Source organism: Amblyomma maculatum, chromosome 3, assembly GCF_055883805.1.
Source record: "Amblyomma maculatum isolate TAMU_Amacu chromosome 3, ASM5588380v1, whole genome shotgun sequence".
NCBI classification, from domain to species: Eukaryota; Metazoa; Arthropoda; class Arachnida; order Ixodida; family Ixodidae; genus Amblyomma; species Amblyomma maculatum.
In genome coordinates, this window is record NC_139346.1 from 9,024,688 (window position 1) to 9,052,048 (window position 27,361).

At 43.3% G+C, this 27,361-nt stretch overlaps 2 long non-coding RNA genes across 7 annotated transcripts in view; one reads left to right on the top strand and one right to left on the bottom strand.

Annotated features, from left to right (window-relative positions):
- LOC146194183 (uncharacterized) overlaps positions 1 to 27,361 on the top strand; it is a 667,843-nt gene that overhangs the window by 634,701 nt on the left and 5,781 nt on the right. The gene's annotated exons all lie outside the window — the stretch shown is intronic.
- On the bottom strand, positions 149 to 26,817 carry LOC146194187 (uncharacterized). Of its 6 annotated transcripts, none has more exons than XR_014705787.1 (5): positions 26,632 to 26,817; positions 24,929 to 24,984; positions 19,096 to 19,187; positions 10,597 to 10,630; positions 149 to 398 (listed from the first exon to the last, which is right to left on the bottom strand). It is a non-coding gene; the product is annotated as an uncharacterized LOC146194187 (long non-coding RNA). The 6 variants fall into 6 exon arrangements; XR_014705785.1 differs by having other exon boundaries at positions 26,574 to 26,817; XR_014705788.1 differs by lacking the exon at positions 26,632 to 26,817 and adding an exon at positions 26,093 to 26,309.

A 27,361-nucleotide genomic window follows, 5' to 3' on the forward strand; every position in this document is an offset into this window, starting at 1 on the left:
CTTTGATAACTCAAGAGGCAGTGCCCTACTTTTTGACGCTAGATCAGTGTGCCTTAGAACACGCAGCTACAAAAAGAAATTTAACAATGTGCTGTATGCGGTACCTCCAGTGAAACAATGACCATATTATACTCGAATGTAATGGTATCCATCCGGTAGTTTATGCAGGCGCAATCCCTGTTCCTGAAGTTCTGGGGCACGGTGGAAGAAAGAGAGGTGCTACTACTACGACGGCGCGGCCACGCTGCAGCGAGCGCGCGGCCGCTTAGTGTGACCAGAAGAGAGGGCAGCCGCTAGGGTCAGCACGTGTTCTGGGGGCCATCCTCTCCGCCGCTTCTGCTGGCGTGCCGAGCGTTCGATCTGCCGTTCACACTTCTTGCAGGCATGCATAGCCTGGACTGCATGAAAGAAACAAAGAAACTGTGCACAGGAATGAAGGCAATGTGCGTCGTCGAATGATTAAAGTAAACGACTGCAGCTAAGAAACATTCGATTTTAATGAGGGAATTCTCCATGACCTTCACAATTTCTTCATTTCACTAGTAATAATTGGAATACGTTGCTTGCTTATCGTATTTTTGCTCAATCTGTGTTTTGGTGAAGGTAAGACTCAAAAAACATCTCTGTGCTGCCCGATGCCACAAGCGCATCAGGAACACCACGCGTACGAATTTCCGAATCATTCACTACGCTGTCTGCCAGATAATTTGCAACGCCAAGACATAAATGACAAAATACAATATTATGCCACATTGAAAAACGGTGTGCGATTCACAAATGTCGTAGAATCTTGAATCCTGCTTCGTGCACTGAGACTTGTGCAAGGGCGTTATTGGAGTGGCCGTAATTACTAGCGCAACTAAATTATGCAATATCTTTTCAATGAATTTGAAAGCTGAAGCAAAGGAGAATATGGGACAAAGTTTAAGAAATAGAAGAAAAATTATTTGCCTTAAGAAATTTTCATTGCTCGCTGTTTTCTTGAAATTAGCGCGATCGTACGTCTGTATATTGAAACATTATGTAAATATAAGCTTTCGCAGTTTGATACATAAGTATGCTGAGAACAGTGTGTGGAAGATTGCCGCTCTATCACAAACGTTTTTCGAGACAAAGGCCTGCAAAATAGGCAAAATTTCATTTCCAGGCCCGATTTTGCCCCGCCGCGTGGTGCAGTTGATAAGATGCCCGACTGCTGTGCCGGAGCACCCAGGTTCGATCCCGACCGCCGACGGCTGCGTTTCGATGGAGGCGAAAAGAAGAGGCGTCCGTGTGATGTCAGATACCCGGGTGGCGTATTTGGGTTTGCTCGGTACGGTGGCTCCGCAAGGGAGAAAACGACAGAAGAGACGAAGAAAGGGGGCTGTTCCGACTAGCGTCTACCGCCCCCAGGAGCCAAGCAGCCTAGCGATTAACGGCGCATGCTTTTTCAATGGGCGTCATGTTGGACGCGGCCCTAACTTGAGAAAGCCTATAATACTACTACTACTACTACTACTACTACTACTACTACTACTACTACTACTACTACAATTATTATTATTATTATTATTATTATTATTATTATTATTATTATTATTATTATTATCATTAGTGGTGGTAGTAGTAGTAGTAGTAGTAGTAGTACAGAGGGACCCGTTACACGAAGTTGGCACTGAATTGTCTGTAGGTAACGGCCGAATTAACTGGTTAAATATTATCTTCACAGTCTTAATTTAGGAAAGAAATATTAATGTGTATTATTATTATTATTATTATTATTATTATTATTATTATTATTATTATTATTATTATTATTATTATTATTATTATTATTATTATTATTATGTAGTAGTAGTAGTAGTAGTAGTAGTAGTATAGTATTGTAGGCTCTCTCAAGCTAGTGCCGCGTCCAACATGACGCCCATTGAAAAAGCATGCGCCGCTAATCGCTAGGTTCACTGTAGCTAGGCTGCTCGGCTCCTGGGGGAGGTAGACGCTAGTCGGAATGGCCCGCTTTCTTCGTCTCTTTTGTCGTTTTGTCCCTTGCGGAGCCACCGTACCGAGCAAACCCAAATACGCACCCGGGTGATCGAAATTACTCCTTAGCCCTCCACTGCAGCACCTTTTTCTCTCTTTCCGCTTTCACTCCCACACTCCTCCCTTCCCTAAAGGCACGAGTCAGGTGTCCACAGAACATTTGTGACAGATACTATGCCTTTCCTTTCCTGTGAAAACTAATTATTTTATTTTAGGAGATTTCATAAGAACAGACTAGGTGAAAAGGAGTAGCCGGAACCGCTATGCGCCACCAAATTCTCCTTTATTGTTCACATAAATAAAAAAATCTGCACTCTCCCCCCCCCCCCCAAAAAAAAAGCAATTATCTGAATACAAACAAAAGCATGCATATTTTTAGTCAGACCATTTCCAGCTACCTTGCTTTATTATAATTTCTGTAATCAGTCTAATCAATAAGCAAAGTTGGCAAAAACAATAGAAAAAATAAGCGCGGCACTCCACTTCGTTATTATTAATTTCCTATGCCCCGAAAAAGAAAAAAAAATTGGCAGCACATCCAATTGCAGATATCTTCTTTCTAGTCATCGGGCAACAGTATATCAAAATTTTAAAATCAATTTATAAGGTCGGCCGACCATCCTTTGTTTGATCGTACATGGAATCGCCTTATAGCATCCTACCTTCAAATTGGGCTGTAATGCAAGACAGGCACGTGTAATGGCAATAAAAAGAAATGCGAGCAAAGGCACGCCTACGGGTTCCGCTGTTTAAATTTCTTGCGTCATGTTTACATTTGGGTTGCATAAAAAGCCTTCTACAATTGTCCGCAATGCAATTAATCGGGACATGTGCGTGTCTTTGCTATCAACCGGAAAAAAATGAACGGCGAGAAAAAATTCAATTCGTGGAGTGCGCGAACGTAACTCTGTTCGTTTTTTTTTTTTTTTTTTCAGCGCGACAGTATCTGGAACTTTGCACATGTTGGCAGCTGTGAAGGCTCACATAGTCCTCTTGCACTCCTTTGGATGCTCTTTACGCATCGCTCACTCGCGTTCGTCGTAAACAGCAGAGCTGATATGCAGCTCTGCTGTTTACCTATAACCTAGAAAATTATAACCTAGAAAATGGGCAGAAATATAGAGGTACATAATTCCAACAAAAAAAAATTGTTTCAAGCAGGCGAACGCCCCTATGTGTCAAAAACAAGCGCCCGTCCTAGACGCGCCCATTGAAACGCCAGTGAAACGAGCGAAGAGACAAGCTGGATGGATGGATGGATAGAATATAGGAGCGTCCCCTATGAAACGGGCTGGTAGCAGTAGCTATCATGCTCATTTTCCTCCCTATATCTTAATTATTCATTTAGAATGGTTAACTAAACCACCATTCTATTTATTAAATTTTGTTCCTACATTAGAATGGTTAACTAAACCACCATTCTATTTATTAAATTTTGTTCCTACATTACTAACATTATGTCACATCTGTGTTTTTAAGCCACCAATCTTCCAGTCGTTTTTTGCTAGTTTCCACCGCCGGTTTATTCACCCGGCCACTGTTATCTCTAACCCCAGAGCTTCAGGAACAGTGATTGCGCCTGCACCAACTTCCGGATGAATACCATTACATCATCATCAGCCTGCTTATACCCACTGCAGGGCGAAGGCCTCTCCCATATTTCTCCACTTAACCCGGTTCTGTGCTATCTGCATCCACTTGACCCCTGCGAACTTCTTAATCTCATCCGCCCACCTAACATTCTGCCGCCCCCTGCTACGCTTTCCTTCCCTTGGAATCCAGTTTGTTACCCTCAGCGACCATCGGTTATCCTCTCTTCGCACTACATGTCCTGCCCATGTCCATTTCTTCTTAATTTCTACTAGAATGTCGGTAACTTGAGTTATTTCTCTGACCCACTCTGCACACTTTCTATCTCTTAATGTTACCCCTACCATTTTTCGTTCCATAGCCCTTCATACCGTTCATACCATTACATTCAAATATAATATGGTCAATTGTTTCAATGGAGTTTCCACATACAGCACATGCGTCATCTCTATTGTTAAATTTCTTTTTTTAGCTGCGTGTTCTAAGGCACCCTGATCTAGCTTCAAAAAGTAAGGCACTGCCTCTTGAGATATCAAAGAAATCTTCCTTCCTGATCTGCATTTTCCTCTTTCGGTATAATTCCACACTGTGTTTCTTTTCCATTGAACTTATCCAATTTTTACCTCCTGTGTTTTTCACCTGTTGCTAAATGCTCTTTATTTCTCCGTCCTTGTTACTAGCATACTTACTAGTTAGTTTCCCGGTTCTTTTCCTCCATTGTGAGTCAACGCTTTTTAGGTACAGGTATTTAAATACTTTAACTGGCCATCTGTTACTGTCCAATTTCCTCAGGCGTTCCCCATATAATATTTTACTCTGAGCTTCCCGTACTTCGAAAGATGCCCTGCCCATATCTCCCTGTACCGCCTCATTTGAAGTTTTGCCGTGGGTACCTAGTGCTAATCGTCCACCGGATCTCTGATTTGTTTCTAATGTCGACTGTACCTCTGATTTTAGTCACAAAACCGCATTTCCGAAAGTAAGTCCGGGCACCATTATTCCTTTCCAAATACCCTTCAAAACCTCATACCTATTGTATCCCCACAATGACTTATGCTTCATTATCCCGGCATTCCTTCGCCCTTCGGCCTTAAGTGATTGCTCATGCTTTCCAATGTATGCCAATCCTTGGTTTACCCATACCCCCAGATATTTATATTCTGCTACTCTAGGTATTTCAAGGCCTTGTATTTTAAGACCCTGATCAGCTGAGCCGTTGAAAATCATCAGACCCGACTTAACTGCGCTGAAACTGAAGCGAGAGCGTCCCCTTCGTCTCCGCAATACTTAACTAGAGTTTGCAATTCTTCCAGACTCTCAGCTAGCAGCACAATATCATCTGCATACATCAAACCGGGGAGGCGCTGCTCTACCGCCTTTCCACCTAATCTATATGACAGGTTAAAACCTAGGTTACTGTCTTGTATCCCCCAGTACCCTTGCTGCCCCTGGCGGCCGCGTCGTGCGTAAAAGTCATACTAAGCGGCCGCTCCTCGCGGCGCCGTCGGAGCACCTCTCTTTCTTCCACCGTGCTCTGGGGTTTAGAGATAACAGTGGCCGAATAAATAAACCGGCGGTGGAAACTAGCAAAAAACGACTGGGAGATTGGTGGCTTAAAAGCAGAGAAGTGACATAATGTTAGTAATGTAGAAACAAAAATGTAATAAATAGAATGATAGTTCAGTTAACCAATCTAAAGCAATAATTAAGATATAGGGAGAAAAATGAGCATGATATAGCTACTGCTACCACCCGTTTCAAAGGGGACGCTCCTATATTCTATCCATCCATCCATCCATGCCACGTTCGCCACTCCGCGCGTAGCGGCCGCCGGGATAACTGAGGTACAGAGGAGGGCGCGGTTCTCTTCGGAGCTATTTTCACATGCTATGCAATTGGTGCGATATTTAACAAAGAGGCTACTTATTCCAGGTGCTTAAACCGATCCCTGCAATTCCTTTACTATAGTCCTTTACGTCCCTCTGGAGACGCCATGCACGCTTGGGTATTCATTTAGAGCCGCGCGCTATGCTGGAATCGCTATTTGAAACTCTTTCAAGTTTTCAATGGGAAGCTGAAGCGGTTTTCAAATTGCATGAAATGCTGTGGTTGGGAAGAAAAGACCTCGAAAATCATATGTGTAAATTTTTTCTCGATTCTGTCCGTTAGAACAGCCGCAATCGCCTTTTAAAAACCCGCGCGGACACGGCCCCGTCGCCTCCGGAAGCGCCGGGTTGGGGGATGGCAAAATTGGAGAGCTGGCGGAAGTGACGCCATTCACGGGGACCCGCGAGCCGGCCGGCCGTCCTGCCTGTCGCGCATTGCTTGCTCCGCTGCGTCTCGCGCTTTGGCGTGGCGAACGACGATTCAACATAATCATTTGCTAGTGCCTTTTGTTTTTTATAGTTCGAGCGTTCTGTGTGGAGTGGGTGTAGCGACAAGTGGCCATCATGTTGTCGTTCTGCGCAGCATTCGGCTGCGCGAACACCTGCGGCCGGAACGATGTGGTGTTTCACACGTTTCCAAAGGACAAGAAACTTTCAGCGCGGTGGGTCTCTGACGTGAAGAGGAAAAATTTCGTACCTACGAAATCAACTGTGTTGTGCTCGAACCATTTCCGTGACAGTGACTATTATCGGAGCTTGGGAACGATGCGGGCACTCGGAATTCCAATTAAATCAGCGCGACTGAAGCCCGGAGTCGTTCCGTCAGTGTTCCCGCACAACAATAACGCCTCGCCACCTCCAAGAGCGGCCTTCGCCAAAAGAAAGCGGCGGGAGGCAAGTGTTTAAGGTACCCTTGTGCCTGTCCGTGGTTTGCTTGTGTGGTTCAACGTTCCGCGAACTGACTAGAGCTATGTGAAGGACATAGTGGCTCGGGAAATATTTCTCATGCCCGAATCTCCATACATCGGATATTACACATGGCGCCTTGCATCTGCTGTGGCGGGGCCAAATCCCTCTGCCTCGAAATTAGCGTCCTAGCAATCGGCACCCGAGGGCCATAACTGTATACTGGATCGTGTGAACATATCCTGTGCGCCGCAGCGACCAGTCGGCGGCACGAGGCCCACCAGTTAATAATGTGTGACTCGGCAGCCCGTCTGTTTTCTTTCGACGACATTCGTCAAAACAACCACTGAGCCACCGCGGTGGGACAGTATTTTTTTTTTTAATTGCGTGCTATCAGCGTTGTAGTACGCGGGGGTATATCTGTACAGCATAAAACTGAGACCTTTGGTCGGAGTTTAACTTTCGTATTCTCTCTTATTCACCCTCTGAACATATATCTGTCAAAATGCACCATATTGGTGCAGTGGCAGCAGTTTTCTGTGCTCGTTAGTAAAGTTGCACTCACTCTTGTGCTGTTAATCAGTATAAATCTGACTTCTTTTGAACAGAATCTTGCAACTACATTTTTCACAATGCAAAAGAACAGAGTGCAGGGATGAGCACGTCTCAGGATAGTAAATTCCTTGAGGCTCCTAATCTTTGGATGTAGTCTAAGGCACTGTGGTTATTGATACTAAAGAAAGAAAATGCTTTTGTCAGTGTTTTCATGAATTTTTATGTATTTCTTCATAGTAGGCTGGCATTTGTGTTGTGCATATTTCATATTCTTTCAGGTCCTCACAGAAATGCTCGAGAACACGCCTCCTGAAGAAGCTACCACTTCACCCCCTTCGCCATGCGAAGAGAATGTAAAAAGCAGGGTTACAGAGGCACAGGTCGTCTCAAAGGAAACTGCTGACAAAAGCCTGCAAGTTAGCAAAAAACAGCCACACTAAAAATGTACTTCAAACGCATTGTATTTATTTCGTATTAATTTCGCATTTTTTTGTCCCAATGCCATACAAATATGTTATAAATATACTAGGAGTACAACACTGCATATCTTTATATAAAAATGTTTAAAATATGCGTTTTCCTGTTGAGTATATATTCCTAACATACTTAAAATGTACTTTCTTCAGCTTGGCAGGGTTCACAAAATCTTCCACCTATAGACTGACAATGTACTTTGAAAGTATTACTAATGTACTTGACCTATTTTTCATGCTGGCAGAAAGTACCCTTAGAATAGATTAAAAATATATGAAAAACAGGATACGCTCATATTTTTTGGAGCATTACAAATATGTTGCAGCTATATTTTCCAAACCAAGAAAAGTATACTAATAATATATAAAAGCATAATTTATACCATTCTCGGAATGCACTAAAAATATATGAAAAATTTGATGCGCTTATATTTTTGATGCATTACAAAAATGTAGCAAAAATGCACCAAAAATATAGCTGCCAAATGCTGAAAATACGTTCGACATTTTGAAAACTAGCTACCGAGAAACATAAATGAAGGGCAATACCGACAAACACCTCAATGCGACATTTGTGTCCATTGTCATGACCCTTTTTCATGCTCCTTGGTTGACAGTTTTCAAAAGTCAATGTTACTTAAGCTAATTTACCGTTATTTCCGTCCCTGTACTTTACCCACCCAGTCTGAATATATGTGACACAACTTCCTTTATATCTTTATTTAAAGCATTTGAGTGCAATGTCCCACCGTGGTGGTGCTGTGGTATATTTCCTACAGGAAATATACCGGGATAACAAAGTAGAAATTACGTGGGAAGGGATAAGAAGTACGGAGGATGTCAAAGTATGCAAAGGATTAAGACAAGGCTGTCCTCTATCACCGGTGCTGTTCATGCTTTATATGATAAACCTGGAACGGAGGATACAAGACAGTAACCTAGGTTTTAACCTGTCATACAGTTTAGGTGGAAAGGCGGTAGAGCAGCGCCTCCCCGGTTTGATGTATGCAGACGATATTGTGCTGCTAGCCGAGAGTCTTTGCAAACTCTAGTTAAGTATTGCGGAGACGAAGGGGACGCTCTAGGCTTCAGTTTCAGCGCAGTTAAGTCGGGTCTGATGATTTTCAACGGCTCAACTGATCAGGGTCTTAAATTTCAAGGCCTTGAAATACCTAGAGTAGCAGAATATAAATATTTGGGGGTATGGGTAAACGAAGGATTGGCATACATTGGAAAGCATGAGCAATCACTTAAGGCCAAAGGGCGAAGGAATCCCGGGATAATGAAGCATAAGGCACTGTGGGGATACAATAGGTAGAGAGCAATGGTTAGCCTTGACCGCCTAGTAAAGAGCAGAGACATTATTCTGCCAACCAAGATCCGTATAACTCGTGCTATGGTCTTTCCAGTTGTGATGTATGGATGCGAGAGTTGGACTGTGAAAAAGGCTGACCACCGAAGAATTGACGCGTTTGAATTGTGGAGCTGGCGAAGACTCTTGAGAGTTCCTTGGACTCCCAAAAGATCAAATCAGTCGATATTATCGACCATAAACCCTGACTGCTCATTGGAGGGTCGAATTTTAAAGTTATAGCTCAGCTACTTTGGTCATCTGATGAGAAGAGAGGAGTCGCTGGAGAAAGATTTGATGTTGGGAAAGGTTGAGGGTCGCCGGAGAAGGGGTAGGCAGCGAACGCGTTGGTTAGATGGCATCCTCGAGGCACTGCAGATAAAGTTATGTGATGTTAGGAAGATAGTGAGAGACCGGAAAGCGTGGCGTGACATGGTCCATAGGGTCACGAAGAGTCGGACACGACTGAACGACTAAACTGAACTGAATAGGTATGAGGTATTGAGGGTTATTTGGAAAGGAATTATGGTGCCCGGACTTACTTTCGGAAATGCGGTTTTGTGCCTAAAATCAGAGGTACAGTCGACATTAGAAACAAATTAGAGATCCGTTGGACGATTAGCACTAGGTGCCCACGGCAAAACTACAAATGAGGCGGTACAGGGAGATATGGGCTGGGCATCTTTCGAAGTACGGGAAGCTCAGAGTAAAATATTATATGAGGAACGCCTGAGGAAATTGGACAGTAACAGATGGGCAGCTAAGGTATTTAAATACCTGTACCTAAAAAGCGTTGACTCACAATGGAGGAAAAGAACTAGGAAACTAACTAGTATGCTAGTAACAACGACGGAGAAATAAAGAGCATGAAGCAACAGGTGAAAAACACAGAAGGTAAAAATTGGATAAATTTGATGGAAAAGAAACAGAGTGTGGAAATATACCGAAAGTGGAAAATGCAGATCAGGAAGGAAGATTTCTTTGATAACTCAAGAGGCAGTGCCCTACTTTTTGAAGCTAGATCAGGGTGCCTTAGAACACGCAGCTACAAAAAGAAGTTTAACAATGGAGATGACACATGTGCTGTATGTGGAAACTCCAGTGAAACAATTGACCATATTATACTCGAATGCAATGGTATCCATCCGGAAGTTGATGCAGGCGCAATCACTGTTCCTGAAGCTCTGGGGTTTAGAGATAACAGTGGCCGGGTGAATAAACAGGCGGTGGAAACTAGCAAAAAACGGCTGGAAGATTGGTGGCTTAAAAGCAGATAAGTGACATAATGTTAGTAATGTAGGAGGAAAATTTAATAAATAGAATGATGGTTTAGTTAACTATTCTAAATCAATAATTAAGATATATGGAGAAAAATGAGCATGATAGCTACTGCTACCACCCCGTTTCAAAGGGGATGCTCCTATATTCTATCCTTCCATCCATCCAAGACTTCTGTGCCCAAGGATGTGGGATCGAATCCCGGCCGCAGCAGCAACTTTTTGATGGAGGTGGAAAGCAAGGCGCCTGAGTGGTGTGCAATGTCAGTGCACATTAAAGAACCCCAGGTGGTCGAAATTTCCAAAGCCCTCCACTATGGGGTCTTTCATAGTACTCGCAGCAAACAATTTCTGCCATACCATATCACGCATCATTAAATCACAATACAGTCCATGGAAAGGAAATACGCCTATGCCACTCAATATCTATTTACAGAGTTTAATTTTCAAGAAACAGTGCTACAATACACCATTATATAGAGTAGCAAAACACTGATCTCGTGCTAAACGAAAGCAAGTAGAAAGTCCGGACCGCACACCTGGATAGGTTCCTAACTTTGGACGCAACGTGTACTGAAAAGGAAGAAAACAAGACACAAATTAAGGTAGGCTTTTTAACATTCAATCATATACTGCTACAAGAACTAGCTTTAGAAACCAGATGGTTTGTTCCTTCTTAACATGGTTATGAATGATGACAAAACAAAAGTAAAAAAAGCTGAGCTGGAGTTGGAAACCGCAATGTCTGAAACGCCGTATTTGAAATGTAGACTATGGCAAAGCCACCAACCTGTAATGGAAACCACAACGGGGCATTCTGTTTTTTTATCTGATCCTGACATGAATATAATAGTTCCATTTTTCAGAGTAAAGGAGTGCGGGTTAGAATCTTGGAAGCAGTTTTTTTTTTTTTTTTATCAGAGAATGAGAAGTGAAACATACTTCCTGTTTATGCGTGAGGTTCCATAGCGCGCATCAAGAAAAGGACCGAACACGAGCGCTTGTGTTCTGTCCCTTCTTTAATGTGCGCTATGGAACCTCATGTAGATTACCCACTAGCCCGAACCCTGACCCTTCCTGTTTGATTCTTTGCTTGCTTTCTTCAATGCACTCGCTGCATTGTTGAATTTGTGACGCAAAAAACTCTGGACCATAGAGTAAGGTAGGTGGGGAAATTTTGACATCGCATGAACTGAAGAGGAAGGAAACAAGACACAAATTAAAGCCCTCTTTTTAACATTTAAAACAATCAAATACTGTAACAAAATAATAAATACTGTAAGCTGTAACAAATATGGCAGCCCCTATTAATGCAAAATAAGTGAATAAAATTCTCAAATGCAGCCCAAATCTGGTCAGGTTAGATATACCAGTACTGCCCTTCTAAAAGCCGGTGTCATGATCACAGCTGACCGCATGCTTTCGTTGATTTATAAATGCAAAAATGGACAACTCTCGCAAAAAAAAAAAAAGATAAATGTGCCGCTTCTTAACATTCGCATCCACCATAGCTTATGCTACTTTGCACGTTCAGACGACAAGGACGGTCGACTCTGGCAAAAAAAACAAGAAAGAAAAAAAAAACATCTGCCGCTTCTTAACGGCCACCCTAATCCATCCTAATTTACAACGAAATTTTGTTTTTACACAGCAGCATTTATACAAAAAAAAAACACTGTTATATTACGAACTTCACTCCATGAACAGTTTATCTTTTAGCGGTGTAGAAAATACAAAACCCAAGTTCTCGAACCCTTCCCTTTCCGCTTAATCTTGAATGCATGCATTTGTGACTATAATACAAGCGAATTTGGAAGAAACAGCAAACGAAACAAGTAAAGCTTTGGTAACATACAATTGCATACCTCAAAATATCAGTACAGTTGAAATTTTCTGTGGAGCCAAGCTGCTCCCAACAGGTTTTGACCGGAACAGCGCGCACTAAGACACAGACAAGAAGAGAGACACGACACACACGAGCGCTGACTTTCAACTGGTGTTTATTGTTTGGTACGAGGCATATATACAAGTTCCAACAACACAAGGAAAACAACCATCCTTCATAGATTCATAGTCAATTCATGCATGTCACACTGAACAAGGACGATAACAACATTATCATTTTCCCTTCACTAAAGATGCCAATTCTTTTGAACTGATCGATAAAGAGGGGCTACTGACGCATGCGTCTTTAGACCAGGCGATGTGCGCTGCTTCGATTATTTCGCGTGTTGATTGGTCACTGTGTTTACTTAAAATTTGTGTGCTAGTGAAGTCAGGGTGGCAAGTTTTGTTTTCACAGTCTTTACAATGAATCCCGAGATGCCCTTTTACTGTGTTATGCATGTTATTATTGTGCTCCTTCAGGCGTTCATCGAGGCATCTCCCCGTCTGACCCACATACAGCTTGCCGCATGACAAGGGAATGGCATACACTACACCTTCTTCACATGACACGAATCGATTTTCATGCTTGATGTCGCAATCTCTGGGAACGAAATCAGTATTAACCATTTTGCACATCTTCCCAAGCTTATCTGGAGCCGAAAATATAACCTTAACTCGTGCTCTATTCGCTATCTTTTTTAGTCTGTGGGAGAAATGATGAATGTAAGGTACAGCAGTAATTATTTCTTTTTCCTTCCGCGTCTCTGAATCTGCCTGCTTCCCTTTTCCATTTTTGCTCAAGCTACTGAGAATAGATTCGGACACTGATACTAGTAGCTGCTTGGGATAACCAGCCTTAACGAGCCGATCGGTTTGGAGAAGGAAACTATCTTGCATGGAGTGCATGCAGGATTTGTTAAGCGTGTTGTGATAGCATGACTTCACCACAGCACGTTTCACCAGCTTAGAATGAGATGACGTAAAAGAGAGCAATGGCTTTCTGCTTCGTGGCTGGTAAGACCAACACATGTGATGGAGTTTGAGGTCTAAAAATTTAATCTGAGTTTGAGGTCTAAAAATTGGATGACATTGTTTTCTGGCACTTCAGTAGTTAGTATGAGGGGATGAAGGCACTCTACAAAGTTAGCTTTGATCTGCGTAAAGACTGCGTCAAATTCTTCCACATTAGAGTCTATAAGAACGAGAAAGTCATCTACATATCGAAAACATTGTACAACCTTTGACCCTTTCAATTTTTCTGGTTATCCCAAGCAGCTACTAGTATCAGTGTCCGAATCTATTCTCAGTAGCTTGAGCAAAAATGGAAAAGGGAAGCAGGCAGATTCAGAGACGTGGAAGGAAAAAGAAATAATTACTGTTGTACCTTACATTCATCATTTCTCCCACAGACTAAAAAAGATAGCGAATAGAGCACGAGTTAAGGTTATATTTTCGGCTCCAGATAAGCTTGGGAAGATGTGCAAAATGGTTAATACTGATTTCGTTCCCAGAGATTGCGACATCAAGCATGAAAATCGATTCGTGTCACGTGAAGAAGGTGTAGTGTATGCCATTCCCTTGTCATGCGGCAAGCTGTATGTGGGTCAGACGGGGAGATGCCTCAATGAACGCCTGAAGGAGCACAATAATAACGTGCATAACACAGTAAAAGGGCATCTCGGGATTCATTGTAGAGACTGTGAAAACAAAACTTGCCACCCTGACTTCACTAGCACACAAATTTTAAGTAAACACAGTGACCAATTAACACGCGAAATAATCGAAGCAGCGCACATCGCCTGGTCTAAAGACGCATGCGTCAGTAGCCCCTCTTTATCGATCAGTTCAAAAGAATTGGCATCTTTAGTGAAGGGAAAATGATAATGTTGTTATCGTCCTTGTTCAGTGTGACATGCATGAATTGACTATGAATCTATGAAGGATGGTTGTTTTCCTTGTGTTGTTGGAACTTGTATATATGCCTCGTTCCAAACAATAAACACCAGTTGAAAGTCAGCGCTCTTGTGTGTCGTGTCTCTCTTCTTGTCTGTGTCTTAGTGCGCGCTGTTCCGGTCAAAATGAGTTACCAACTTGCCCAAGCATCTGTTTTAACGAATGTCCCAACAGGTGCTCTATCATTAATTTTACCCACAGAAAACCTTTTGACCAAACTTGGGACATCTCAATTAAAATCCTGACTGACGGCTGGAGGTACAAACATTGCCATCAAAAATTATCATGAGCTTCATGTGTTGATACAACTGCCATGAAATGGGTACTCCCACTGAATGCGAAACCAAGTGGCGCTGTGAATGTTTTAACGGTGCCTGAAAGCCTGCAACTGCATTGCAGGTATAATAGGAATGGGATGTGCAAACTGAAAGTCTCAGCAATATAGACCACCAAGTTCAGTTTGATTCTTGTACTGTAAGTTCTCAATGGTTTTCTCACATGAATGCCAACTAGCGCCCATATTGTAAACGTGCCTCGACTCGATGCTCTACCACCAGTGCTTGGAGTGGAGAAAACAGCCACTCCTCCACTTCAGGGCCAATTTGGATTCATGAATCCAACTCGGCATTTCTTCTGACAAGTTCTCTCTCCACTCGAAGCAGCGCAAATGGCGTATGGGGATGAAATTAAGGCGTACTTTTGGCCCGAAAACTGTGTGCTAAAGTAGCACGCTTAGTTTTTCATGTTGAGTCTTCTAAACAACCTTCGCAAGCAAGTTGGATGTTAAGAGCATAGTGGAACTTGTTTTGCGGGCTAGATGAAAAGGGTGGCTGTGAAAAACGACCAAAAATGCTTTTGCGCCTGGCAACAGTCGCTGCTGGTGACGTAGAGTTTACGCAGTACATGACATAGGCTTTGAGAAATGGTGTGAATACTTCGGTTGGTGTGAGATGTTCTCGCCCTTTGCCTTTTTTTTTTTATTTTCATGCTTTGACAGACATCAAAATACATTGGAAAAAAAAAAAGTAAAAGCCGGCACTTTCTATGAACATGGCTTTGGCTTTCAGAGGGCTCGGGGGCAAACGGTGAAAACCTGCATGCTGCTTCACAGTGCGTTTCAGCGCATACACCTGAATTCGGAGCCCTAACTGAAAATGTGCTTGAAGAGAATGCCTTCGCTGGCAGCGAATATCCATCCGTAGGACAAGCACACCAATGCACTCCCTCGACAGTGCCGCGCGTCCGAAGACGCACTACGTACCCTCAGGTGACAGGCAAGCCATTGATGCGTGGGGTGCAGCACAGATGTCCGCACAGCCCCACCGCGCCTTCGGTGCACCCCAGCTTACTGCTTGCGACATGCTGTTCCCCCACAACAAGTTTGCCGCCGTTCATCAGAAAGGGCGAGCTATGGAAGGAGTGCGCCTCCCCCACAGCTCGAGTCCACCTTCAAGCTCACCATTAACCGTGAAATGCGCGCCTCAACTCTGCACTCAGTAGGCTCCGAAAAGTTGTTCACTTCATCAACAACGACTTGAAATGTACCCACACCACAGGAGCATAATGCGATAATCAATTACAGTACTGGTACCGGCGGCTGATCACAGTTATAAAAGCTCGGCACGGGCAGCAAGAGGCCACGGCCACACCTGTAAAACGATAACGTGCCAGATGTCCTGGGTCGCTGTCACTTTCAGCCAATGCTTTAGAGAAAGGTTTGGTGCATCCTCGTCATATCCACTTTCGTGAAGTTTGGTATACCGGTAGAACAAAGTCCACACAGCGAGCAAACGATGTGATGTCCTCAGTGTTTACAAGTGGAGTGGTCGAGGAGCGGCGCCAAGGCAGCGGCATTGCGGACTAGAGATTCTTGAGAAAACTCGAGTTCTCTCTGGCACTGTGGGAGTTATTCGAGTGGAGGTTGTTTTCTGAAACGAAAAACGGGCCTCAGGGGCTGCTTGGAGTAGAAGTTCGAGTGAAGGCGCAGTCATGAATATGACGGTAAGACTAACTGCCACATTCGCGAACATGCCTTCACTGCAACTTCTACTCCAGGCCGTTTGGAGCGGCAGATCTGTTTTGTTTTTTGCCAGAGTCGACCATCCTTATAGTCTGAACGTGCGGCGTAGCATAAGCTTTGATAACTCTGATCAGCTGCCGGTACCAGTACTGTAATTGATCATCGCATTACACTTTTGTGGCATGGGCACATTTCAAGTCGTCACTGATAAGCGAAAGTTTCGTGGCTCGCCCTGCGCGATGGCTTCCCCAGACGACGGTGAACTTGCAGGGGAGCAGTGTGTTACATGCAGTAAATTGGGGGAACTGGAGGTGCGGAGAAGCTGTGCGGACATCTGTGCTGCACCCCACGCTTCAGTGCCTTGCCCATGGCAGTCGAGGAAGCGCATTCATTTGCTCATCCTACAGAGCGATATTTGCAGTCAGCAAAGGGCATGGCTTTTCAAGTAGGTTTTCAATTATAGCTCCGAACTTCTCCGAAAGAGACAGGGCAATCAATGAACAGAAGGATAAATGAACATCGGGCAGACACAGGCAAAGCCCTCCCAAAGGCAGTTTCCCAGCATTTCAATCAGATGGACCGTAAGGTTGTTGAAATTTATTTATTTATTCTCCATGTTGGGCTTTAAATCTTCAAGGGACACAAAATATAGGGTGGCATATCTAATCCATAAATTTAGAACATTGGAACCAACAGGAGCAAATATTGTTACGTGAGTATTTACAGTATATCTACAACAGCCTCAACTAGCATAGCCGCAAGCAGCAACATGGAACCAGGCCCACTTTGTTATCTCCCTGTCCCTTCCACGAGGCAAGTGAAGGAAACACTTCGTTGTCGTTATCTTGCAACAATATTTTGAAAGAAGCATTAGTATTCCTTAAATATATTTCCTCTCTGCCACAACTAGTCATGAAAACAATCCCTTAAAGTGTAAATAGTACAGTTTATTCATAGCACATGTGCATACTCTGGATCCCCGCCCCCCCTTCCTGTAAAAGCATAAGCTCCAATTGTTTTTTCAAACATGTTTGTTTCTCATTACTTGTTACTTTGGTTCCCCCTTGAATTGTTTCAGATAATGCCATGCTTGGCAGGTATAGTATACTCTGATTTGTTGTTATTTTGACTTTTTTTTTGTCCTTCTCTCCCCTTTCCAAAACCTCTTGATAGCTGTTCCCATGCAGCTGCATTGCTCATCAGGTCCCTTTGGAATGCTTGTCCCTTTCAATGTATGAAGGAGCACTGAACAAGGGTAAAAGGGGTACAAAAATGCTGAATTGGGTGAGTTGGTGAGTTTGCAGTTGTCCTTGTCTTCTTTGCGCTACGTTTCCTAAAATGTAAAAGGGGTACATCTCAGTTTGCAGGTCGAGCCAACGTTTCGACAAGTGGACTTGTCTTCGTCTGGGCAAAGCGATCATCAGTGGCAGGGGTTTAAATACGCTTTTGCTTCCAAAGAAGAAAAGCTGTGGAGGTGAAAATGGGTGGGAATAAGGCAGGTGAAGGAGTGGGGAGGGGAGGATGGGTGAGAAGATGAGAAGAAAGTAGGTCATGGAGTGAAGAAAAAAAAGAACATCTTCAGTATGTATTTCTCAGCCTGGAACAAGGGATCCTGTGGCCAGTAAAAGAAGTAAAAGCAGCATACCAGGAAAAACTACAATACCGGGTAGATGATTAGTCACCACTTAAGAATATCCCTTAAGTATATTCCCTATGCAACATAACTATTCGGGGAAACAATCCCACATAGCGTTAATTGTACAGTTTATTCACAACGCATGTACACTCTATTCCCTTCTGCAATAGCATAAGCTGTACATGTTTCTCCAAACACATTTCCCCCTTATCACTTGTTGCTTGAGTTTGTCCTCAAACCTTTTTTCTTTTTTGCATGTCATTTGTGGTTCACTGTGCGGTTATTATCCTCTGACTTTGTACACACCTCCCCCTCCTCCCCCCCCCCCCCCCCCGCCACCACCACCACCAGCTTTGCAGAAAGTTTTAAGAATTGGTCCCCTTAGATATATTCCTTATCAGGGCCCTTTGCAAAGCCTGTCTCTTTGTAAGGTGTATCTGCACCAAACCCTCTTAAGTGGTGACAAATCATCTTCCCGGTATTGTAGTTTTTCCTGGTATGCTGCTTTTACTTCTTTTGCAGGCCACAAGATCCCTGATTCCAAGCTGAGAAATACATACTAAAGATTTATTTATTTTTTCACTGCATGACCTACTTCCTTCTCACCACCCATTCTCCCCTCCACACTCCTTCACCTACTTTCTTCTCACCCACTTTTCCCTCCTAAACTTTTCTTCTTCGGAAGCAAAAGCGTATTTAAACCCCTGCCAGTGATAATCACTTTGCCCAGACGAAAACAAGTCCACTTGTGGAAACGTTGGCTCGACCTGTGAACTGAGGCGTACCCCTTTTACACTTGTTCAGTGCTCCTTCATAACGGGTGAACCATCTTCTTCCTTTCGTTCTACCTGTCCCCTTTCAAGAAACACGTGTCAGCATCGAACCTGCTTTCGGTGCTGACAATCGTCTACTTCGCATATTAGATTTCCTTGCTGCTGCTGCTTTTCTTTTCTTTTTTTTTCATTGATGGAGGCACTGGTTCCATGCTCACAGAAATTCATACCCAAGGAAACCTTCTTTCACTTCTCGCCCTGCTTCTTCCCCCCCCCCCCCCCTGGCTTTTCTTCTTCGGAAGCAAAAGCGTATTTAAAACCTCCACCAGTAATTGTACTGCCCAGACGAAGACAAGTCCCCTTGTCGAAATGTTGGCTCGGCTTGCTAACTGAGGCTCCCCCTCTACACTTGTTCAGTGCTCTTTCATCCTACAAGCGAATTCCCTACTTTGATCTAATAGATGTGCCGCCTTCATGGCCCCAACAGCGCAACAAACTTTGTTTAGACTTGATGTTAAACTCCTCTGTTCATAGTAAAACTCAAGGTGTATCTGGGACAATTAGATTTCTAACTGCTTAGACTGTGCAGCTCTGACAGGTCAACTTTCAGTGCCCCAATGAGGCATTTACACTGCCCAACTTGACACACAGTACTTTCAGAGAGAATCATGCTTAGCAACAGGTATAAAAAAATAATGCAGAATAGGTGCCTCTTATAAAGGGCTACAGGTTAACTTAATTTTCATTGCAACAGTTGATCAACACTTACAGGACGGCCAAAACACTCAGCACCTCCAGTATTTCCTGCTGCTGCACCAGCCATCCCAGAAGTATTGAAGACGTCAACAAGTTCTGGCAACTCTATAAAACAACAGAACATTACAGAAAGAAAACATGAGCAACACTGCGCATCAGAGCTTCAGATGGGTGAAGTTTAAATTTCCCAAACTTATTTAGCTACCGACAGCACAGAGCAACACAAAGATGCTACTCAGCTAGAAATCATCTGCACTATGTCGTGCAGCAACCAACAATGCTACTGAGTAAAACTTATTTGCCTTTGTCTGGGCCTTAGAAAATAACCTTTTATTTATTTTTTTTTTCGTTTGCTCCTGCACAAGGTCTGCAGACATAATTAAAAAGGTATCACTTGCAGAGTTTAGAAATCGTTCTTGAGGTGGCACCACAAAAGGCAGCTATGTATTGTACAACCAACAGACATATGAGCTACCACTGCACAGCACCAACTATAAGATTGAAATGCAAGGAGGCAGTGTCCATATTCCAGTGTACATAAAGCAATACCTACAGGAAGAAGGTGTGCCTACATACACACCCACCAGCTGCTCGGTTAAATGGACTCACTTGCTCAAAATAATGCGCAATGGTCTCAACTGCCTCAGATGAAACAGACAAAGCGAGCACTCAGATTAAAATATTCAAGGTGCATTCTGAATGAGTGAGCCCAAGAAAATTTGCACTTTTCTTTCTAGATGCAAGATTTCTGGTTCCCAATTCAACGAAAATGTTTGTACTCTAAAAAAGTAGTCGCATACAGTGCCAAGTCTGAACGACAAGCACTGTATCGCAACAGTGCTCAGATAACAACATTTTAGCGCACATTATTTGGATTACATAACTGGTATCAAAGCCTCCCTTAACCTTCACCCACTGGAAATTCCGACAGAAAATTGCACAACTTTGTCCTCATTGACCAAAATTGCTCTTAGAGTCGCCACTACGCACTTCTCGTTGCCATTATAATTCAATGAGCGTTCAGCGTCTTCATGGTCACGCTGATGCTTTCAACAGGTCCTTTTTTCCTAGACCAATTGCAGCATAGAATAAATTACCCGAATCAATAGCCTCCAAGCATGACATTTAAATTTACGACTATACTTGCTGCCCATCTAAACGAACAACTACAATGGTTTCCTTTCTGTGCAATTTTTATTCTTTCGAGTTAGTGATTGTGGTCTATGTTGCATTTGTTTTTGCTCTTACTGCCCATAGTCTGTTTTAGGAGTTTTTGAATTGCGCTCAGGTACAATTTATGGTATTCTTGAATTGCTGTTGTATTACTGCATTGTAGTGCCTGTTCTCGTTTTTCATTTACTGACCGTTGATACATATGTTATCGATTTCCCCCCCCCCCCAATGTAATACCCCACTTGGGGCCTTTAAGGGATAGAAAATGATGATGATAATGATGATGAGACACAGTAAAGGTTATGTGAACGCATAACTTTTTCTATCACGCAAATAAGACAGGCAGTCTTGCGCTCGCGCCAATAACTTTGGCATGTAAGTATGCGGCGACATAGCACAGCTAGAGGCAATATAAGAACACAGGAGCACGTGGCCTCCACACTTTGGAAAGTGCTGCCACCGACATGTGATCAGAATCAGCAGTAAAGGCGCACGCAAAGTAAGCTTGGACGGCTCCTTTTTCCGAGGATGCCCTTTACATTATTTCTTTAAACAAAGAAATAAGTGGTCAGTGGTACCATGGATTGACCCATAATTTGATGAAGATTGGACACAGACATGGCATCCGGATTGTTCCCTGCGACATAAAACAGAGCCAAAGGCATGTTTGGTCGAGTGAATAACTAGGAGTTTAAGTCTAGATGCCAAACTGCGCACCGGACAAGGTACTCCGATTGTATCCAGGGGATTGTTTACCAGATTCCCTTACATTGTGGGAAGCAATACATTGATTAAAACTTCCTGCTGGGCGAGTTGGTAGTTCATCTTGATGTAGGTTTTTTTTTTTATTTTTCTAGCGCAAACGTCTCGCCTGTCTTGTCTGTCTTTGTTTGCGCTAAAAAAAAAACAACCTACATCATGCAATACATTGGACAAACAGGAAGATTCATTAATAACAAAATTAGAGAGCACACTGCAGCAATATCGGAGAAGTCAGACATCAACCTCCCAGTGCACTGCAAAGGCTGCTTTATTTGTATTTGCAAAGACCAAAAATGTCCAGCTGACCTTCACAATGGGAAGGTTTTGAGAAGGAATAAAGGCAGGTTAACAAGGGAAATTTACAAAGCACATGCAATCAGGAACTCGGAAGACCAATTGTTACCACGCCTTCAATGGTACTGTTGAAAAAGGAATTAGATTACGCTTGTTGGCAGGATGTTAAAGATAAGGAATAAGTTAGCTGCAGAGGTAAAGTGAAGGGAGAAAAGATGCGTGGGTTCAGATCAATATAGTTGTCAGTGCAGCGTTCTCCTTGTGTCTTTGTGCGCTTCTTCGGTTTTGTTCCCCTGCTCTGCTGCCTTCTTCCAAGATGTTACACCAACTAGCTCAACGTTCTACTCTATTATTGTTCAACTGAGTGATTTCATGTGAAAACCAAAGCCTTGAATGTACACGGCATTGCGTTCCACTGTTTAGGGCATTTAAAAGGCAATAGATGAGAAATGTATGCGACAGTCAAGCACAACAAAACTGAACATGCCCGCGCCTACATTTCTTGCCATCACTACCTTGTGTTTCGCCTTGCAGCTCGGACATTTATTTCTTTCCCTACTTCTTGCTACGCTTTTCCTCTCTTTTACTTCTGAGTGAACTGCACCACCTTCCTTCCATATTCATAGCCAACTTTACTTTTTTATCCTATGCACTGTATTCTTTCCTTCACGGTTCTAAGGCTTATGTAAAGTTGGCTCCTTAGTGTTGGTGAGCCTGATGGTAAAGCCATTAAAAAAAGCAATTTTGCGTTTTTTTTGTTTGTTTTTTTATATCTGCCCTTCGATTCTAAGTAGTGCGTGTGCAGTGATGTAATTTCAAGGGAAGTGCATCCCCGTGGCCAGGTGCACTTTACGACAACTGATTGTTACCAAAAATGTTTTTACCATTTAGGCAAAAGATGTCGCTTATGGAAGAGGAACTGGGACTTCAGTTTCATTTTACTATATCCGAGTTTACTATAGTGGGGTTCCACTGTATTAGCACTGCGCTGCGTGTTCATTTATTGTCAGTTTCGCTGAGCTAAGACAGTGCACTCTTAGACAGGCCCTCCAATGGCTTCAAGACAGCAATAAATGAACCAGCTGTGAATGGACCCCTTTCTAAGTCAAGCCAGAGCTTTGAAATCAATACTGAGTTGCAGGCAGCCACATATTTGCAGTGATGGCAGATGAGACTGGGACAGGCATTTAAAAACATTCCTCATCATATGTCTAATTCTGCACATGCACCATGCCAATCATTTAACGTGCCAGAGAGTGCCATGTAATGATTAATCACAGGCCTTTAATTGTGACACTCAATTGTACAGTGAAAATCCTTTCCTATATACAAAAGTGATCACTAGCTGTAACATGAACTGTAGAAATTAACACAGAGAGCTGAGGCTGTGTGATCACTACATGCATAATATCTGCATTCCCAGGCCATTAAAATTGCAAACAAGCCATTCCTTTCTCCAGTAGACACAATATGAAAAATTTTTGACTGATTTTAACTCTTATTTATGTGGAGGACCAGAATATCGCAAAAGTGTATTTAAATTGCCAATGACAATTTTTTATTCAATATGAGTTATGCATAGATAAGCCTACTAACTACTTCAACGTAGCCAAAAACATGTAGTTGCTTCCCTAGCAAAAAAATCCGATAGAAAACTAATAGCCTATCAGATTATTGATATTGGTTTTATAGGTCTGCCAGAGTATTGGTCTTATGGGTATCCTAGCCGATTGGTTTTACAGGTCTACTGGAGTATTGGTTTTATAGGTCAATTGTTTACTGGTCGCATAGGCTATGGTTTTATCGGTCCTATGGCATCTGATAAACTGATAGGTCTGTAATGCTAGTACACCCATAGCTGTCAATAATCTGATAGACCTACAAAACCAGTAGGCTTCCTATTGGTTTTGTAGGCCCTATGGAATATTGGTCTCATCGAGTAGCTGCGGGTGTTTTCCTCTCCGGACACCTGAAAGGAGAGGGCAGCTATGTTCCATTTTCTAGGGATGAGTTACGCAGCAGGTGCATGTATACACATTTTAATCCACAATGACTGCGGCAACGCATACTGGCACATAATCCAAACATTGACTGCATCCAGGTAGCCCTCGATTCCAAGATTGCGGATTTCGGCCCGATGATGTCTCTCGAATGCTAAGGCACCTGAAAGAAATAAAAAAATTGCGTTACAGCTTGAAAAATAAGCGATTTCAAGAACGCGACACCACCATGACTTCAAAAAATCGGTCCACACATATACCGGCAACCGCGATTGCGCGCGTATTCATGCGGAGGCAGTTAGGAGAGGCGCCGTTACTGAACGCCGAGGTAGCTGCTGAACCAACATTCCGCCTTGCGCCTCACCACAGGTTCTGCCACTTAAACACAGTGAGCACGATATTCGAAAACAGTATAACGCTAAAAAGTTTCATCAATACTTTCAAGAAATTGTGCCGACAACTTTAAAACTCGACGCTGCGTTATATCACACCGCGCGATTCAAATTCCTTTGTTGGCGTGCAGGCAACGGCATTCTGCAACGCAAAGCCACATCATACACTGACAAAGTATAAACGTCAGCCCGAAGTTGCAAGTGATGCACACGCACCTGATCAAAAGCTGAACGTGCGCTGGAACGTTGATATCCTCGAGAAGCACCCCGAAAATCGGCGAAAACTTATAAACACAGGGCACCGACCGAACTGCCGCCCGATCAGCGATCGCGCCAGCGCCAATGCCTCTACGGAGCTGCGCATGCGCGCCCAGAGGAGAGGTGGAAAGGAGGACGAGAGAGGCCAGCACGGGAACGCTTGCGCGGGAGTGGGAGTGAGAGAAGGAAACCTACCTCTCCGCTGCGAAGCGCCGCCGGCATCGCGTCGGCAGCGGCAGCTCGAGCCGTACTCGTCGCGTGCTCGATGTCGACTCCTCTCGCTTCGGCGGCGGTTGCAGCGTTGCATGCAGTTGCTTGGACGCGCGCCTCTCAATCCATTTCACCGTCCTGCTCTGCACATGTAGGTGATTGTGACTGAGCTGGGCCCCGACAGAACCGTGCTATATCCGCGTGCTTTCCCATCTCCATTCAGTGATCCAGTAGCAACAGCGTCGCGCGTCTTGCGGCTCCAACCGTACGTAGTTTGTTGAGACCGCGCGCAGCGTTCTCAATTGTTATTGCGGCTAATATTGTACGTTACGGCAACACTCAATAAACGGAATGAATGCGGGAGTTTTGGGGATGTGTCCGAGATGGAAAAGGAAACAATGACAAAGACCTAAAATCTCCAACGTACTGATCCTGCATGCAAGACCCATAAACAAAGGCATACTGATGTATCAGACACATGAACCAATATGTAGTAGTCTACAAGACAAGCATGTATCAGCCTATAAGATGTATGGGCTTCTGCACTGGTCTGATACTTTTCTTATACAACCCACCGATAAACCTATGAAACCAATACTATTGCCTATAGGACAAATATGTACCAGTCTATAAGATTTATGAGTTTCTGAATAAGTCTCATAGAAATGCAGATAAAACACATAGAATACCTACAGAACCAATACCGATTCTTATAAAACCAATAACGCACCCTATTGGTCTTTTTTGCTAGGGTTACCTTTTGATCTAATTCCAGCCTAAGATGCTGTCTCCCCCTTTTTGTTTTCCTGGCTTCTATTATACAAAAAAGAAACACAAGAATTTTTTTTCAAAAATGAGGTTTAACTGCTTAAACACAAACAATTTAGAACTGATTCCTAGCTTTTAACAAGCAGCAGTCATTCATCAATAAGAGGCCTGGAGGAATGTAAGAGACTAATGGTATAATGAATAATGCAATTTGAACATTATTTTCAATAGCAAGCTGTGGTACTTAAGAGAATAGTGAAAGCTTAGCATCAACACTAAGGCAACAGGTGATGCCACCAAGCTGCCCATTAAAGCTCACAAAAATAATTTCTTTTGCCGATGTACTGCATATTAAACTCGCTGAAATTGGTGTGCCAGACTTACTGAATAACATAAAAAGCTATGTACTGCATGTTAAACTCGCTGAAATTGGTGTGCCAGACTTACTGAATAACATAAAAAGCTATGTACTGCATGTTAAACTCGCTGAAATTGGTGTGCCAGACTTACTGAATAACATAAAAAGCTATGTACTGCATGTTAAACTCGCTGAAATTGGTGTGCCAGACTTACTGAATAACATAAAAAGCTATGTACTGCATGTTAAACTCGCTGAAATTGGTGTGCCAGACTTACTGAATAACATAAAAAGCTATGTACTGCATGTTAAACGCACTTGCACAATTGAACCGCTGAACGATTATGGTCTAATTGCAATAGTTTTTTTATAGTTATTTGATACTGCCCAATGTAAACTCAGTTGATATATCTGGCTGGCTTATAGAAATTTCTTGGAAAAAGGGTCTTGGGTTCGCGCTGCAAGCTTTCATGCTCTACGTGCTTCCAGCATTAACACACGCTCGACGCCATGACTAGAGCACTGCACCTGATTTTCCGGTCCGGACCCGGCCCATGCCCACCGTTTAAAGGCCGAGCCCAGCCCGGCCCCATTCACACATGAACTAGGCGCATACCTGGCCCGCGTTTCCGCGACTAGGCCCGCCCCGGGCCCGACAAAGTCTGCATGCGCAGACGCCTTAAAAATGTACTGCTTACCGCCAGTACATAAAAATATGCCAAGATGAGACAAAAAAAAAAAAAAAACTTGCAGGAATATTCTTCTCAACAGATAAAAAGGGCAGTAGTGTAGTACCTGTAGAAGAAAAATGTTTCGTCAAGAAAGTTTTGGGAAGACATTTTACTCCTCTGTCTACAATACGCTTTCTCTTATTCGGCGTCAAATAAATCACTGGACCAAATTTAGCGGCAGGATTCCTTCATTTCCAAAAGAAGCTGTATACACAGAAAGCCCTGGCCCACGGCCCGTTCCCGTGCAGTGTTTTACCGGCCCCCTGTCCCAATCCCGATCACGTATATAACACAAGCAAATATACGGGACGTCGTATCAAACACGTATGGCGAGCTTAGTACGGATCACACATATACTCTTTCATATATGTACTACAATCAGCTGAATACGGCAGCGACGATGTCTTGCGATGTGTTTGCTAACACGTTGGAATGGCCGCAGAGCATAGCGTGGCGGAACGTCTGTGGCCACGATGCCGATCTTCTCTGTCTCTTACTCAAGTGATTAAGAGGGACACACTACCACTTTCAGGACTAGATCATACCTCCTAAACCTCCTGCGTCCCTTTTGTTTTCCTGAATACATTCGAGGGGTGCACATACATCATGACTGATGTTTTGTGGCCGTGTGCGCCTCTCAGCTAGCAGTTCTAGTGAAATGATGCCGAGACAACGAGAACGCCGAATTGTTATCCTTTCGAACAATCGTCTTCATAACGGTGCGGACGAGTTCTTCGTTAACTTCCGGGTAAAAGGAGCAACATGCAGGACGACTTGTCTGACGACGGCGACCGCTAATTGACAAAAAAATAAAATAAAAATGAAATAAGAATGGAGTTTATAATGAAATTGCTACGCCTTTGTATATGAAGCTGTACTCATTATGGTGCGTTACAAAACGTGAGCAGACACAAAAGCAGATGCAGAAGGATCGTGTGTGTCAATGTCAAGCGAGACAAAAATGTGGCGTGTAGGCCTATAAAATTTGAAAAATAAATATATATAAAAAAAGTTGCTTGTATTATGGCCTCCGAGATCACCAAACGCGCGCGTTTGGTGATCTCGGAGGCCATGCTCTTATACATGGTAAAAAGATGTCTGTGAAAAAAAAAATAAATGAGGAAAAAGATTGTTAACAAGGGCTAGATTTGGGGCTAAATGGTGTGAGTTACTACTAAAACAAGAGAAAGAAACATTATTTACTCCTTATAGGTGGCGGGTGCGACACACGTGCGATTAGGCCATTTTGGGATCCATTGGTCAATGGTGACATGTGACATCTTGTTCTGTACTTGTACAAGTTCGCGCTGTTCCGATTTCCCGATGAATCTTT